Source organism: Delphinus delphis, chromosome 3 (assembly GCF_949987515.2).
Source record: "Delphinus delphis chromosome 3, mDelDel1.2, whole genome shotgun sequence".
In the NCBI taxonomy this organism is placed as follows: Eukaryota; Metazoa; Chordata; class Mammalia; order Artiodactyla; family Delphinidae; genus Delphinus; species Delphinus delphis.
Window position 1 is genome coordinate 50075559 of NC_082685.1, and position 16631 is coordinate 50092189.

The 16631-nt window shown below is 43.1% G+C and overlaps 1 protein-coding gene across 2 annotated transcripts in view; it reads left to right on the forward strand.

The window, feature by feature from the left end:
* The window catches only part of PPP2R2B (protein phosphatase 2 regulatory subunit Bbeta), a 431534-nt gene that overhangs the window by 906 nt on the left and 413997 nt on the right, over positions 1–16631 (forward strand). The window lies entirely within an intron of this gene.

Sequence of the window (16631 nt, forward strand, 5' to 3'; positions counted from 1 at the left end):
GTGCGCTTATTACTGTATGACTGTGGAGCGTTGGTTGTTGGATTGATTTGCTCGGTCTGTACTTGGCGTGCAGGACAGGAAGATCGCAGCTGAATTTCAGTGCTTGCTGGAAATGTGGTTTGTGGGGTCCTAAGTTGATACCTTAAGGCGAGGGTGAGCTGAGTCTTGTATGAACAGTTCCCCGGTTCCTGGTCCTTTAAGGCACCTCCTCTGCTGCCCTCTAACCTAGCATGATATGCACACATGAGGGGGGAGTTTCTGTGTGCACGTGTGTGTGCCTTGTAAACATTCTGGCAATTCCCTTTCAACTAGGCACGGCAGGTTTCAATGTTCCTAGAGTGACTAGCTGGACGTGCATCTTCTATGTGTGATTTGCCTGTTTATTTTGACCTGACACATCCTTGGAAAAGAGCAATTTCAGGAAAAGCCACTAGCTGGCTGTTTTTCAGCCTTAGGGGCTGTCCTACAAGCGGTCCTCGATGGAAGAGGGCTAAGGATGGTGAGGAACGACAACTCCGCCTCAGGTCCAGACACACTCTTCCGGAACTGAGCTGGTGAACAGCCTGTTCTGAAAACCCACCCTCGTTTCTCATCCTCACAGGAGGAGCCTGGGACTGGGGGCTGTGTATCTAAAATGAGAGAAGCATGTATTATACCACAAGATGCTTTTTAATCAGTACCCCCCAAGAAAAGGGAGTAGAAGTTTGGAATCACCCTTGAATTGAAACTGAGGATGGTATTTTCTATAGACGTTGATATTTCATAGATTTTTAAAAAATTGGATATTTTCTTTAAAATTTTATTAGGGGCTAAAGGAGGTGGCCCATTGAGAAATCTTTCTTCCTTCATGGAGAGAAACTTAGCCAGTCCCTACATGTGTTGGGGAGAAATAAGGAGTAACATGGATAGAAATCGCCAGAGGAACTTTCCAAATGCAAAGACTTAAACTCATATAGGAAGCTGCCTCAGTCGTTTCTGATTGGTCCCCTGACATCCCCTCCCAGCTAAAACTTTGAGAACCCAAACACTTGGTATATTCAGTTGCTGTTTTGTTTATGAATCAACGTACAGACCCTACCTAATACAGACAAAACACCACCAACACAAGAACTTTCTTGAACTGTGTTTTTAATCAAATTTACCTGATTTATTCCATCAAAACGGAAACCCCATTTTATTCATGTCAAAGCAAACAATCTCTGAATCACCAGCTATCATCAGATTTAGGGGTGGGAGTGGGGAGGCTTGTCTCTGAATTTGTTGTAAACCTATTGAAGACAATGTTCCAGGAAGATAGCATCTGGCAAACATTAAAATCAGGGATGAGGTGCAGGGGCACAGGAGTAAAGGCAGGAGTTAAATACCAAGCGGCCAGGGCCAAGTCCCTTAATTGCTCTATGCCCAACTTCATCTCTAAAATAGAAATGAAAAGACCTACTCCCAGGACGTTAAGAATTAAATGCGATAATTAAAGTTCTTCATAAATCTTGCTACATGAAAGACGCCATCATGTGTGAGTCCCACACGCCACGCGCTTTCTTCGATATTCAAGTCTCTGTTATTTACTATGCTGTCTAAAGCAACCAGGTAGTTTCCTCAAGCACATCACAGTGTCACTAGAAACTTGTTACGCTTATTTCGAGTTTGTGGAGAAAAAGATGTCGGAATGAATCTGAGTTTGTGTTTTTATATTGTTAGCAATCATGTCCCTCTGTAGTCTATTCTGGAAAAGTTATGGCTGGGAACTTCATAGTTTATTGCATTGAAAAAGTCAAGAATGGATAACTTGTGTCTGCCCCTGTGAAAATCAAATAAATTCAAAGGACCCACATCCTCCCCTGAAGTGTCATTATAGAGCAATTCTAAGAGCTTTAGCAATTCGTGGGCTGCTTCGGGGATGGAACCGTCCTACTGAGAAGACTAGCATCGTCCTCCCAGCTTTGCCTTCACTTTGTATTCTCAACACAGGAAGATCCTGGGCTTCGAATCCTATCTCTACCATAGGCTAACTGGGTGATGTTGGGTAGTTCCTTTACCTCTCTGAGCCGAAGTGTCCTCATTTGTAAAACATGCAAAGAAATACATTCAGAATGCCATACGCAGGGTGGTGGTGGTGATGATGATGATGATGATAACCAGACTGCGCCTGTATTTACGACATCTAAGGCATTATCTAAGTGCATTATATATGGCAACACATTGTACATAGGGTAAATCACCAATATGTAACTCTTATGTGAATGCTAGTTGTTTTAAATGTTGTGGGTTGGGGAGCTTTTGGTGACCGTGCTGGAGGGATCTGCTTTTATTACCATGCTCTACTGTAACCTGAAATAAGAAGACACAACAAGAAAAAAAGGACAGCTAAATAACGCTGATGCCCAAACAGCAGAAATAGGGTTTTGAGAAGACAACGACTGTATTCCCTTCTCTGTGGACCTCGTTAAGTGCGTACGTAACTCCATCCCCCTGACAGGAAAGGATTCATTCAGCAAAATGGCTTCAGGACTAGAGGAACAAAATCCCAATCACAGCCAAAAAGAAACCATTCTAGACAGGACAGAGGGGATGGGGAGACCCACAGGAATGAGAGACCAGTGAGGTATGAGGAACCTTGCCTAATGTTCTCCGATGGACCTAATTTGGCACCTGACATGGGAGGGCCTTTACTGGGGTTATCTTACAAAGGAGCAGAGGTACTTTCTTTTCCTAAAGGGTAACGTGCTTTGCCACATGCCATATCCCGTCCCTGAGTTGTCCGGTCATGGTTCCATGCTGCAAACCCTGTTCATCCTTTAAAACTCAGTTTCAGTCAAGTCTCTCTAGAAAGACTTCCTCAACAACTCCAAAGATGGAGGTGTTATTATGAGTCACGTAAACCACAGTAACAGTGAGAAGAAGACATGAGAGAGGAGCAGTCGTAGTACCACAAAGCCTGTGGATCACTGGCTATGTGCTGAAGGCACTGGCCCCTCACACAACCTCTTGTGTCCGACACCGTTATCTGCATGTTATAGATGAGGAAACTGACACACACCAGCTTGCCCAGAGCCATGGTTAGGAAAGTGGCAGAGCCAAGACTCAAGTCCAAACTGTCTAAATCACAGCTCAGTGCTCTTGCCCCTACATCGCACATTTCCTTCTGAGGATCAGTGTGAGAATAGCCTTCAGGTTTACACTGAAACAGTCTATGTCCATGTCTGTCTCCCGGTGGCCCGGAGCAGCTTGGGCACGGGGATCCTACCCTCTTCATCTTAAGTCTCTGAAACCTGGTTTGTACAGAGCTTGACTGAGTAGATGCTCAAGAAATTCTTCTTAAATGAAGGACTGAACGGCAGAGTGAATGAATACACTTACCTGTCTTCTTTCAACAATGTTCCTTTAAGAGGAGGAAACTTTCTTAAGCAAAATATCTTCCAATGACACCCAAAAGTAGAGCTGCTGGAAGTCTCCACACACACACACAGGAAAAAAATACACATTTTTCTAGCTCTTTACTTTTAGAAGTAAACCTTGCAGTGTTTTCCATTTGCTAGGCACAATTCCACTGTGTGTGTACATGGATAAAGGTACAGGTGCATCTGCGTATTCCTCACAACAATCCTATGAGGTAGGTACTGTTACCGTCCTCATGTGTTAAACATGAGGAAACCAGAACACAGAGAAGTTAGGTAACTTGTCCAAGGTCACACAGCTGTTAAGTGCAAGGGCTAGGATTAGAATCCATGTAGTTCGGTTCCAAGGTTCATGGCTATGAAAGGGTGTTGCTCTATTTTGTGCCTTTTTATGTATTTATGGAATTCTTATATTTCATGTTTTTGGCTTTCTCTTCGCAGTCTCTTTCACGTATTTAGAACCAACCCACTTTGGGCCCGCGTCCAAATGTACTTCTACCCGCAGTGTTCCCTGACTACTCATTTTCTCATTGTTACAAATACACACCTACGTTGAAAGTCTTTCCCAAATGCACATTATGATTCTCTGTAACAAAATTTTATTACATCACCTGAAGGGGTTATCGTAAGGATTAAGTGAGACAGAATCTTACACTGTTTGACACTGCTTTACATTTAAAATTTGCTTTCCATTTTTACATACAATAGATGAACTGTCCCTGCTTTCATCTAAGGCCAGCGAGCCAGCCAGCCCTCCCCGCTGTGAGCTGGATCCCAGCTCTGACCCCTACTCAAGCCCCTCACTCCTGCACTCGGCCCCTCCCCCTCTGCTATCACCAAGTCTTTCCTCTCCCCAGGATCTCTTGTGGCGGTCCACAAACATACTGTAAATCATCTCACTTTAGGTAGTCATGTCCTGATCCTGCATGCCCCTCCAGTTGCTGCCTCATTCCCCGCTCCCCTTTTCAAAAAAATGCCTTGAAAGGGTCCTCTATACACAGTCACCCTGTCTTTTCCTCCAGGCTGCTCTTTCCATCCCTCCACCAAAATGGCTCTTGTGAGAGTCACCGGTGGCCACCTCATTGATGAATCCAATATCCTTTGCCAGGTCCCCGCTACTACAGCTCTTAGCAGTGTAGGCACAGATGATCAGTGCTTCCTTCTTTTTTTTTTTTTTTTTTTTTTTTTGCGGTACGCAGGCCTCTCACTGTTGTGGTCTGTCCCGTTGCGGAGCACAGGCTCCGGACGCGCAGGCTCAGCGGCCATGGCTCACGGGCCCAGCTGCCCCGCGGCATGTGGGATCTTCCCGTACCGGGGCATGAACCCATGTCTCCTGCATCGGCAGGCAGACTCTCATCCACTGCGCCACCAGGGAAGCCCAGTGCTTCCTTCTTGAGAGGGTTTCTTGTCTTGGCCTCAAGGCCCATACTTTCTCTCTGTTTCCCTCTCCCTCACGGCTAGTCCTTCTCAGACTCCCCTGCTTGTTCCTTATCATCTTCCCAACCTGTAAATATTGGAGCCCAGGGCTCAGTCTTCTCCTTAATCTATGCTTACTCCTAGGTGATCTCATGCTCTTAAGTATCATCTATTCAGTTTATATCTCTAGCTTCAACCTCTCCCTAAAATGCAGACTTGTACATCTAACTGCCTACCCAATATTTCCACTTGGACGTCCAACAGAGATTTCAAAACAGAGCTACTGATTTCCTCTCAAGAAAAACCTGTTGGTCCAGCATTTTTCTCCAGCTCAGTAAATGAGAACCTAATTGCTCAAGCCAAAAACCTTGGAGTTGTCTTTGATTTCCTTCTATCTCTCACATCCTTCTAATTCTACAATAAATCCTCTTGGGCTTAGACTCCTAAAAATTATCCAGAATCCAATCACATCTTATCACATCCATCACTCAAATGTTTCTTTATCAGAGGCCTTTCCTGGCCTTCCTATCTAAAATAAAATGCCTCACCCCAGTGTTCACAGCAGCACTATTTACAATTGCCAAGCTATGGAAGCAATCTAAGTGTCCATCAACAGATAAGTGGATAAAGAAGATGTGGTACATACACACATAATTGAATACTAAGCCATAAAAAGGAATGAAATCTTGCTATCTGCAACAACATGAATGGACTCGGAGGGTATTATACTAAGTGAAATAAGTCAGACAGAGAAAGACAAATACTGTATGATATCACGTATATATGAAATCTAAAAAAATACAACAAACTAATGAACATAACAAAAAAGAAACAGACTCACAGATAGAGAGAACAAACTAGTGGTTACCAGTAGGGAGAGAGAAGGCGAGAGGGGCAATATAGAGGTAGGTACAAACTACTATATATAAATAAGCTACAAAAAGATATAAATAGAAAAATAAAAAATAAAATAATGTACAAGGATATACTGTACAATACAGGAATATAGCCAATATTTTATAATACCTATAAATGGAGTATAACCTTTAAAAATTGTGAATCAATATATTGTGCACCTGTAACATACTGTACATAAATTATACTTCAATAAAAAAGAAAAAAAGGTTACGATGTAGCCAGATGGAAAAAAAAATCTCTCTCTCTCACACACGTATACACAAACACACAGTCCCCAGTTACCTTTACCCTGCTTTATTTTTACTCCATAGCACTTACCTTTACCTGACACGTTATATATCCATTTACTTATTTGTCACCAGTCTTGTCATGCTATAGAATATAAGCTACATGAAAGCAAAGGCATTCTCTGTTTTGTTCATTTCTGTGTCTCCAGTACTTAGAAGAGTTTCTAGCACATGGTAAGCATAGCATAGATGCTTATTGATTGAATGAATGCATTTATATGAAGTCTTAGCGATAAGGTGGAAAGAGTGAGCTCTGAAATCAGATGAACCTGAGTTCCAATCTCAGAACTGATAATTACCAGCTGCGTGACCTTCAGTTACTTAACTGGTATATTTCCTTCTCTAATAATAACACGTCCAAGTATTATCATGAAGGTGAAAAAATAATGTTGGTAAACACCTTGCATGATGCCTGTGGATATTCAGTGAACTGGACTTAATGTTATTATTTTTTGCATCCCACACTGCATTTCCGCAGCTGTCACATATAGGCATTAAGATTCCACGTGGATTGAATTTGTTGCCTATCTACATAGCTAGCATTGTTTGTGGGTTTGTTATGTGCCAGACTCTACCTTAAATACTTTATAGTTCCTACCTCACATAAATCTCACAAAAACATCACAAGTATTGGTGCGTATTCTCAGTTTACAGATGAGGGAACAAGGCATCGAATTACATAGTAACTTACTCAAAACCACACAGCTAATATGCGGTAGATCAGGGTTTGCACCCAGACTGCCTGACCTCCAGCAACCAGGCTCTTAGCTGCCCCATACCACTGCCCACAATATTCAGGCACTGTTCTCAGCACGTGGAAACTGAAAAGATTCATCCCTATTTTAAGAAACTAAAGGAGAGAGAAAGGCATAGGCACACAACCCTAACAGTAGGTTTTAGCCCTGGCCGTGCATGAGAATCAGCTGTGGCAAAGGCATGGGGCTGTCTCCGCCCCAGACTCTCCGGAAGTCGGCCCCAGGAATCCTGGTTTTTAAATTTCCCCCAGATGAATCTTAGGAGCAGTCAGAGGTCAGAAGCTGAGTCTGTGATAAACAACAGCCATGACTGAGGAACGTCTTCAGAGCTCAAGGGAGGAGCCCTGGGAGAAAGAGGTTGATCACTTGTGGATCCCTTTGAAAAATGACGGACTAAGATCCTGCCGCTGAGAAGAGGTTGCTTTTGGTCAAGATGTCTGGCAGAGAAGTGGCTGTCCTGGGAAGATTCAAGGTCAGTGTCATCCTCTTAAACATTCAGTGGGCCTCTACTGTGCGTTTGTCGGCTTCATGGTATCTATGAGTTTGCTTCAAGATGTTTTATTCAAGTATTGGCTAAACCATCTGCCTAATATAGAGAAAGTTATTCAGTCTGGGGGGGGCTTTAGTTTTGACATCTATAAAACGGAGGATGAAAATGATGCACATACCAAAGAGTTGCTTTGGTGAGTAAACGTGATCATTCATACAAAGTGAGTAGTGTGGTACCCGTGCAATTTAAGAGTTAGCTGTTGTTATCATTAATATGATTCGTATTAGTGGAAGCCCCTGAAATCGACTCCTGCCTTGTGCGCTTTCGTAGGATGTGGTGACGGAAAAAATCCTGGGTCAGTCGTCTGGACTAGGCTCTAGTTCTCTTCTGACATTGGTGTCTCTTGTGAAAATGGCTAATCCTGCTGTGCCTCCCGGACCGCGGCACAAACCCGTGTCCCCTGCGTCGGCAGGCGGACTCTCAGCCACTGCGCCACCAGGGAAGCCCTCAAACGGCAATATAATAAAACCTGGTGGTGCCGGTGTGAAATTAAATGAGAGGTGCTTTGTGAAATATGTCCCCCTCTTGAGTCTCCACATATAAAATCACCTCACAGGGAACGGTAACCCCATTTTCAGGAGTTTCTAATAAAAATCCATAAGGAATTTGACAGTGGGTAAGAAATAGGAAGGACAGCACATAATGTTTAAATAAAAGCCAACCGGGCTCCAGGCACTCTGCGTGTATTATTATCACATGGAGATAATTATCACAACAATTCTGCCAGGAAAGAAGCCTGGCCAGGTGAAGATACTGATGGAGGACTGGTGAGATGAGATATTTAGTTGGAAAAGACTTTGGCTTTGTAATCTGATAAACCAGAGTTCCTAACATGACTTCAAGTTATTTATCCTCTGAGTGTCTGTTTTCTCAACTGTGAAATGGAAGTAAATAATGTTGCCTTTTCATGTTTCTTGTAAGGATTAAAGATATCGAGCAGCATGTGCCTGGTAGCCACCTAATGGACATTCCCTGTACTTGCTGTGACAGAATGTTTGTCCAGGTCTCACCAGTGGTAACACCAGGCTTGTTGATTCTTTCAACCTGTATCACCTTTTCTGGTGCTTGCCTGAAATGTACAGTTGTCAGTGTTGTTCTGATTTGTGTTTCTGAATTCACTATTTGTCTTTGGTACTTGTGCCCCAAGACAATTCCTTCATTTTGACTCAATTTTATAAATCTAATAGAGAAATCACTGGCGGTGAAATCATCACTGTTGTTAGAGTCTGGCCGTTAGTTTTCTGAGTCATTGTTTCTTCACTGGCAGATTGAGCTGGGAGAAAAGATGGGCCAAGATGAACAGGGCCTTTGTCTCCACAAGTGTCTGCAGTAGCACAGTTAGTAGGGAAAGCAAATGGGAGACAAATTCAAAGGTGTGCCTGAAAGCCCCATCAGAATCCTATTGTTGATACATGGGAATGTCACTTACCTGAAAATGTTAGGAGCAAATTCATTAGTCAGGGAACCTCCTTTCAAGAGACATCATTAATTAATTTTTTCATTTATTTAAAAATACAAACACTTAAAGAATATATCTGTTATATGTCAAATATTGGCTGGGAAATGGGTTCACTGGTGGTAAAAATAAATGTGGTTCATGCCCTGATGGAAGACAAATAAACTAATCAAATGAATATAAACTGTGGCAAATGCTGCAATGGAGAGGACATGGAACTAGGGCAAGGCCTAACAGGGGTTTGTAATGCACAGGAAGACCAGGACACTCTTCCTGAAGAAGTGTCACTTGAGCTGAGATCTGAAGGATGAGTAAAATTTAACTAGGCAGAATAAGAGAGAGAATCTTCCCTGCGAAGGGGGGAACATGTTTTCAAGGTCTTGTCACCAGAGGGACATGGTGAATGTGAGGTCCTGAAGGAAGGCCAGTGTGGCTGGAGCACAGAGACCAAGAAGGAGTTTGGAGGAGACGGAGGCTATGAGTGCTGTGACCCTGCATGTTCTGTGTTGTGAATGACGGAGTTTGGTCTTGATCCAAAGACCAACTGGAAATTATGGAAGGGTATGAACTTGGGGAAAGAAGCCTGGGGAAAGAAGCCTGGCCATATTTGTAGCATGAGAAGACTGTTCTGACTGCTGTGAGAATAGATTAGAGAGGCTAAGAGGGGGTGGACATATTTTAAGGAGTTGGCCACTCAAAACAGAGGTACATGGCTGCTTTGCTTGAAGCAGCCCTTATTGTTGTAGTGCAGTAGACTTGTAGGTGGTTCTATGTACGCCCCAAATTCCTCAAGTTGCATGTGTGTCTTATTAAAACAGTCTTATGAACACGGAAACCTGGCCATTGGCTTGACATCCAGACAAAGAAATTGTATTCTAAATGAGCAATGTCAGGAACACAGCAGGCTGTGTTTTGAAGAGGAAGTAAACATTCCAGGCATTGAAAAATAGAGTGTGTTTCCTCTTCCAGACACAGCACTTGCAAAGCACGATATTTAGAAGGAAGAGAAAGGCTGTCTTAGGACAGAACCACTAAGAATGTTTTTATATCATGTTATTCAACAAAATAGCTGCTATATCCAAGCCTCTGGAAGGAACAGTACATATGCTCAGCTGCGTATATTTATATATAAACAGCAAGGTGGCCCTCTCAGGGGACTGTTGGCCAAAAGTGTTAGGAGCAAAGGTTAGGAAGCCACATCCTAACTTAATTATAAATTCATTCTTTCATGGTCCTCTAACACAGATGATAGAATGTCTAAGCTTGCGGTGGGAACCCCAAATGTAACATCCTGCAGGAGCCAAGTAGGTACCATTAACCACAAAGGCATTATGTTGGCTATCATGGAGTGTATCACTGTGTGTTCCAGCCCTGCCTAAAGGCAACACAATTTAGTTACAGACCACTTGTTTTCATCCCATTGGAAAGAATCACAGAATTTCCGTTTGGGAGAAGACCTCTGATTCAGGGACATTCGCAGGGTCCATGAACCCCCTCACAGCTATGTTCCTGACAACATAGCTATGAAAAGCTTGCTTCCTGCCCAAGCTGCCCATTTAACTTCAGAAGAGTGCTGACCATGCGTCCATCTTTAAGTTGAGCTGAAATCTATTTCTCAGAACCATCAAGGCAATTCTCCATGTGCACGAGGATGGTTCACATGCCGTGTACAGGCTTAAGATTGCCGTTCCCTCTTACTGTGGTGTTCTTCGCCCAACCCCACTATTCTCTCCCTCACTTCTTTTAAGGCTTTGCACAAATGTCATCCTTCGGATAGTCCTTCCTGCCTACCATCACTGAAAGGACGCGCCTCCCCGCACTCAACCTTGGTTTTACTCCGTAGATTTGCTCACTGCTTCAGGTGTTAGATGTTTGCGTCTGTTTATCGTCGTTTCCTCTCACTAGACCATAAGCTCTATGAGAGCAGGCGCTTTGAGCCTTTGCTCCCCACTGGACCTGGCACATAGGTGATGATAAATGGTGGTGGGAAACAAATGACAAATCATCTCGGCTGGCAACAAGTACAGGCAAGTGGAGTGACCCGCGAGATTTTGGCCTCCCTTCCACTAACACAGTGGTTCCCAAATGCTAGCATATGTAAGATTAACTAGAGTGCTTAGTTTAAAATGCAGATCTGGGGGCTCACACACTCTCTGCTGAAATTCTGAATCAGTAGAGCCAGAGTGGAGCCCAAGAACCCCCATTTCTAATCCGCACTCCAAAACCTGTTGAGGAAGAAACCTCAAGTGCAATAATTCAAGAAACACTGTCCTAGGATAACAGAGTATAGACGATATAGGCAACGCCACTGAATGTCACGTGGTTTCCTTCCTCCCTCCATATCTAGCCCAAGATGCAGGAACTCTAGATTTAGCCTCAGGGAGGGATGCTGCTCAAGAGAAGGGGGTTAGGTGCCCTGCTTGTAAGCACCCTGATTCTAAATCTCAGTCGGAGATTGCATGACTGCAGATATGCCAACGATGGGTCTTAGAGGGGAGCTCGGAAAAGGGTCAACATTCATTTCCTCCACTGCCTGAGCACACAGAGCCGTTTTCCGAATGGCTGCTGCCGCCTGTGAGTGACGCAGGATACCACCTTGGTCCTGGCAATCTGTGTCAAACCAGATGGATAGCTAGAGCTGGAGGAGACAGGGCAGCTGTGTTCAGAGCCCTACCCCCCACGTGGCAGAGAGATGAATTGAACCATCTAAAAGCACACAGCTAGTTAGTGTCAGAGCTGGGACTGACACCCAGCCTGTGGCTTCACTGCACTGTTTTGGCCTCAGTGCCCCCTTTGAAAGTGGTTTGACAGTTCCTAACAATCCTGTGGATATGTTAGAATGACAGGCTGATCTGAGTAGAGACTCTATATGGAAGTCCACGGAGAAAGCCCTCCAGGATACCCTGTAAAGAGTTTCCTTCCTTTCACACAGCAGACTTGTGCCTTGATAAGCCCTCAGGAGAGAACCAGCTTTGAGGTACTTTTCAGTGGCTGAGCGAGGTATGTATAATGAATGGGGCTATTACTTGATAGTTTTTAAAAGGAAGCTAATTTTTCTTTGAAATTGGCCCTATTTACACACAGAATCAGCTGAAAAGACTATTATCTGGTATTAAGCTTTCAAGAATACTCTCATAAGTGCTATCTTCCCCCCATTGGGTACCTAATAAGGTTGCTCAGGACCAGGGTATGGAAGATGTGTTTCTCCATACTGTGCCTCTTCAGTGCCACTAAGTGATGGGCTGAACTTGACTGTGTAGAGCTCAGGGCTGGGACTATGGGGCAGTCAAATATTGCCTGAACCAATTCTCTTCCAATGTCTCCTACTCCCATCTCAGACATACCGCTGTGCCAACTTGCATTTTCCTCTTCCCCGTCTCACTCACCCAAGCGAAGTTGGTTGTACATGCTGGGAACAGCCTCCTCCAAATTCACTTCATTTGTACTCATTTCCAATCTTCTGTTTGGAAATTGTATTTTTGGCTCCCATTCAGATAAAGTCAAACTGAGATGATAAATGGAAACGATCCTCTGTGTGAAGCAGTGGCCAAGGCTTTAGTTACAATTTTCTATTGATCCTCAGACATGTTCTGGGCATCGTACAAAATTATTTTTTTGATACAGCACAGACCTCAGTGAATTGATTAAAGTTTGAGGCTCCCAGGGATACCCAACCTTCATTTTATAGAACCACTTCCCCAGCAAGACCCAGTTTTACAATGTGAAAGAATAAAGGCATCTTCCACTCTATATATTTCAGCTCCTTAATAGAAATATAGATCAATAGAACAGCATAGAAAGCTCAGAGATAAACCCACGCACATATGGTCACCTTATCTTTGGTAAAGGAGGCAAGAATATACAATGGAGAACAGACAGCCTCTTCAATAAGTGGTGCTGGGAAAACTGGACAGCTACATGTAAAAGAATGAAATTTGAACACCCCCTAACACTGTATACAAAAATAAACTCAAAACGGATTAAAGACCTAAATGTAAGGCCAGACACTATAAAACTCTCAGAGGAAAACATAGGCAGAACACCCTTTGACATAAATCACAGCAAGCTCCTTTTTGACCCACCTCCTAGAGAAATGGAAATAAAAACAAAAATAAACAGAGGATTAATCTCCAAAATATACAAACAGCTCATGCAGCTCAATATCAAAAAAACAAACAACCCAATCCAAAAATGGGCAGAAGACCTAAATAGACATTTCTCCAATGAAGATATACAGATTGCCAACAAACACATGAAAAGATGCTCAACATCACTAATCATTAGAGAAATGCAAATCAAAACTACAATGAGGTATCACATCACACCAGTCAGAATGACCATCATGAAAAAATCTACAAACAATAAATGCTGGAGAGGGTGTGGAGAAAAGGGAACCCTCTTGCCTGTTGGGAGTGTGAATTTATACAGACACTATGGAGAACAGTCTGGAGGTTCCTTAAAAAAATAAATTGAACTACCATATGACTCAGCAATCCCACTACTGGGCATATACCCTTAGAAAACCATAATTCAAAAAAAGTCATGTACCACAATGTTCATTGCAGCTCTATTTACAATAGCCAGGACACAGAAGCAACCTAAGTGTCCATCAACAGATGAATGGATAAAGAAGATGTGGCACATATATACAATGGAATATTACTCATCCATAAAAAGAAAGGAAACTGAGTTATTTGTAGTGAGGTGGATGGACCTAGAGTCTGTCATACAGAGTGAAGTAAGTCAGAAAGAGAAAAACAAAAACTGTATACTAACACATTTATATGGAATCTACAAAAAAAATAAAGGTTCTGATGAACCTAGGCGCAGGACAGGAATAAAGACGCAGACATGGAGAATGGACTTGAGGACTTGGGGGAGGGGGAGGGGTAAGCTGTGACAAAGTGAGAGAATGGCATGGACATATATACACTACCAAATATAAAACAGATAGCTAGTGGGAAGCAGCCACATAGCACAGGGAAATCAGCTCGGTGCTTTGTGACCACCTAGAGGGGTGGGATAGCGAGTGTGGGAGGGAGATACAAGAGGGAGGGGATATGGGTATATATCTATACGTATAGCTGATTCACTTTGTTATACTGCAGAAACTAACACAACATTGTAAAGCAATTATACTCCAATAAAGATGTTTAAAAAATTAAAATTGAAATTAAGATTAAAAAATAAAAATAAAAAAACCTGGGCTCCCAAAGCTTCTAACTTAACAGGGTAAATAACTGAAATAAGGTAGGTTCCAGGCAGCTGGAACAGTGTCTTGGACTTAGCAGGGACTCAATATACATTCGCTCTATCGTGGTCTTCCACCTGCCTTTCTCCACAGACACAACTGAGTGTTGGCTCATTTATTGGTCCATTTATTCAATATTTCTTGTGCACCTACAATGTGTTTATTATGTTTATCATGGTTCTAGACACTGAGTATCTAGGGGTATACAGAGAGATGGATCCCTGCTCTCATGGCCTTCAGTTCTGGCGGGGGAGATAGGTGATAAACCATTAAAGGCATCAGATCCCAAATAAGATGGGAGCCAAAACAAAACAAGATCAAAATAAGGAGATTGAGATAACATTTAAATGATGACCTTGCATATTACCTAACTACAGAAATACCCTCCAAATTGGTCTGCTGGCAAATAAGCTTCCTATCTCGTCTCCTTGGCAGCCCTCAGAACATTCACAGCTTGTTTGGGTGCCTATTGGCCAGTATTTCTCAGGCCTCTGGTGCAGATCTTTCCTTTTCCATCTGGTGCTCTAATTCTGCACAGAACAGTGGGCAGACGCTGCCAGTAGCATGATCTTCTGTAGAAGGAAAGCCCTCTGGGAGGTGAGGCTGCAGAACCCAGGGAGAGCATGAATTCATTCCCATGTTTTTAAAGCCTCTGTGAGGGACCAGGCAGCGTTCAGGCTCCAGAGAAATTTCAGGAAGGAAACAAAGCAGCTTCTGCCCCTGACCTCATGGTGCTTGCATTCTGGTTGGGGAAACAGGTAACCACACGTACACATCAATAACCAGGAACATTCAAATAGTGATCAGGGCTGGGAAGAAAATAAAAATAGGATCAGTGGCGTAGTGATTGCCTCAGGAATGGTGTCCTGATAGGAATAGTGTGGGCAGAGAGAAATAACGTTTGAGCTGAGGCTTGACTGAGATGAAAGAGCCAGCCGTGCAAAGGGCCCAGGGAAGAACATTCCAGGCAGAGGGACCTACAAGTGCAAAGACCTGGAGGCTGAAATAAATTGTGGGTCTTGGTGGAATATTGTATCCTTTTGTGGTAGACTTGGTAGCTTTGTTTAAAAATAATCCTCTCAAATATTTAAGTCCTATAATTCACTATACTTTTCAAAGAAACAGTGTATACTAGTAGTTTAAAAGTTTTGGATTCTAGAGACAGTGTGCTTAACTCTACAAGGGAATGACTTAGTGATATAGCCTTGGAGTCAGACTGCCTAGTTCCAACTGGACTTTTCCATCCACTAGCTGAGTGACTGCCGGCAGCTTACTTAATATTTCTGTGCCTTGTTTGCCATCAAAGGGGAATAAGAATAGTGCCTGTTGCATGGGAATCTTTTGGTAATAAATTAAGGTAATGGACATACAGTGCTTACCAACACAGGGCAAGTGCTCAAAGCATGTTGGCTATGGTAATCCCTCCATCATATCCTCTGGAAGTGCACTTTCTTGATCACTTTTGCCATTCTTTTCACCCCACCAGTCACTCATTGAATAGATTTCTGAACAATCAAGTGGAAAGTAATTTCCCGACATCTGAAAGACTTGGGCACCATTGAAACCCTTGAATAGTTTCCAGTGTAACTTAATAGCGGTGGGACTCGTGAAATCCCCATTAAGTTGATTCCAGACCCTGGGTGATGCTTTCCTCAGGGGAGATGGTTGGGGCTACACTATATCAACCGCGTTCATCCATCATTCCTTTTCTCCTTTCCTTGCTTTTTCATGGCATTTATTACCACCAGTCATATTATCCCTGTATTTATTATCATGCTTAACCTACAAGAAGGGAACCTCTAAGAGACCAGAGACTTGTTTGCGTTGTTCAGCATACCATCCCCAGTTCCCCTAACAGTATTCCAACAGGAGAGCTCAGTAACAGCTTGTTGATTGAATTGATATCTACATACCAACCCCCCCCCAAAAAAAAATACTAGAGAGTGGGTTGCTAATGGGTCAGAGGGCCTTGCTTCTAAAAACATCCCATATATTTAACGCAATCAGAGTTGACAGCTTCTCGGTGACCCAGGAGAGCAATGATTCACTGAGAGGATCTGACCCAATAAATACAAAATATTACATTCCTTTATTATTCATTTATTCTTTCAGCAAATCCTCATTAGGTCGTAACTTCATGCCAGGATATTGGTGTACAATGGTGAATAAAACAGACCTGGTCCTTGCCCTCAGGAGGTTAGAGTCTTGTAATCAATCATACTAATTATTATAAAAAGCGTCTCATCACCAGCTTCGGCAATATCATCTTTTCATATGAATCTGAAGATTAGAACCTAAAGAAGAAAATAAAAGCTTCTGGCAATGTGCCAGTGAGTGGGCAGTCAGGAAATGCTATTCCTGGCCTGACTCATCTCTCCTCATACTGCTCCTAGGGGACTGGTGGTTTGCTGGGCTGTTCTCCAGATAGCACACGTGTACACTTCCCCATGGCACACAACTCTTCCTCTCTCACCCTACACACACACGCACACACACCACCCAACATAAAGCTCTTATCCGCACCAAAAACCCAGCCTGAGGAACTAGGAATGAAATCCTAAGTGGCACAGGAGCATAAGAATTTGCCAGTCTCAATACCTCTT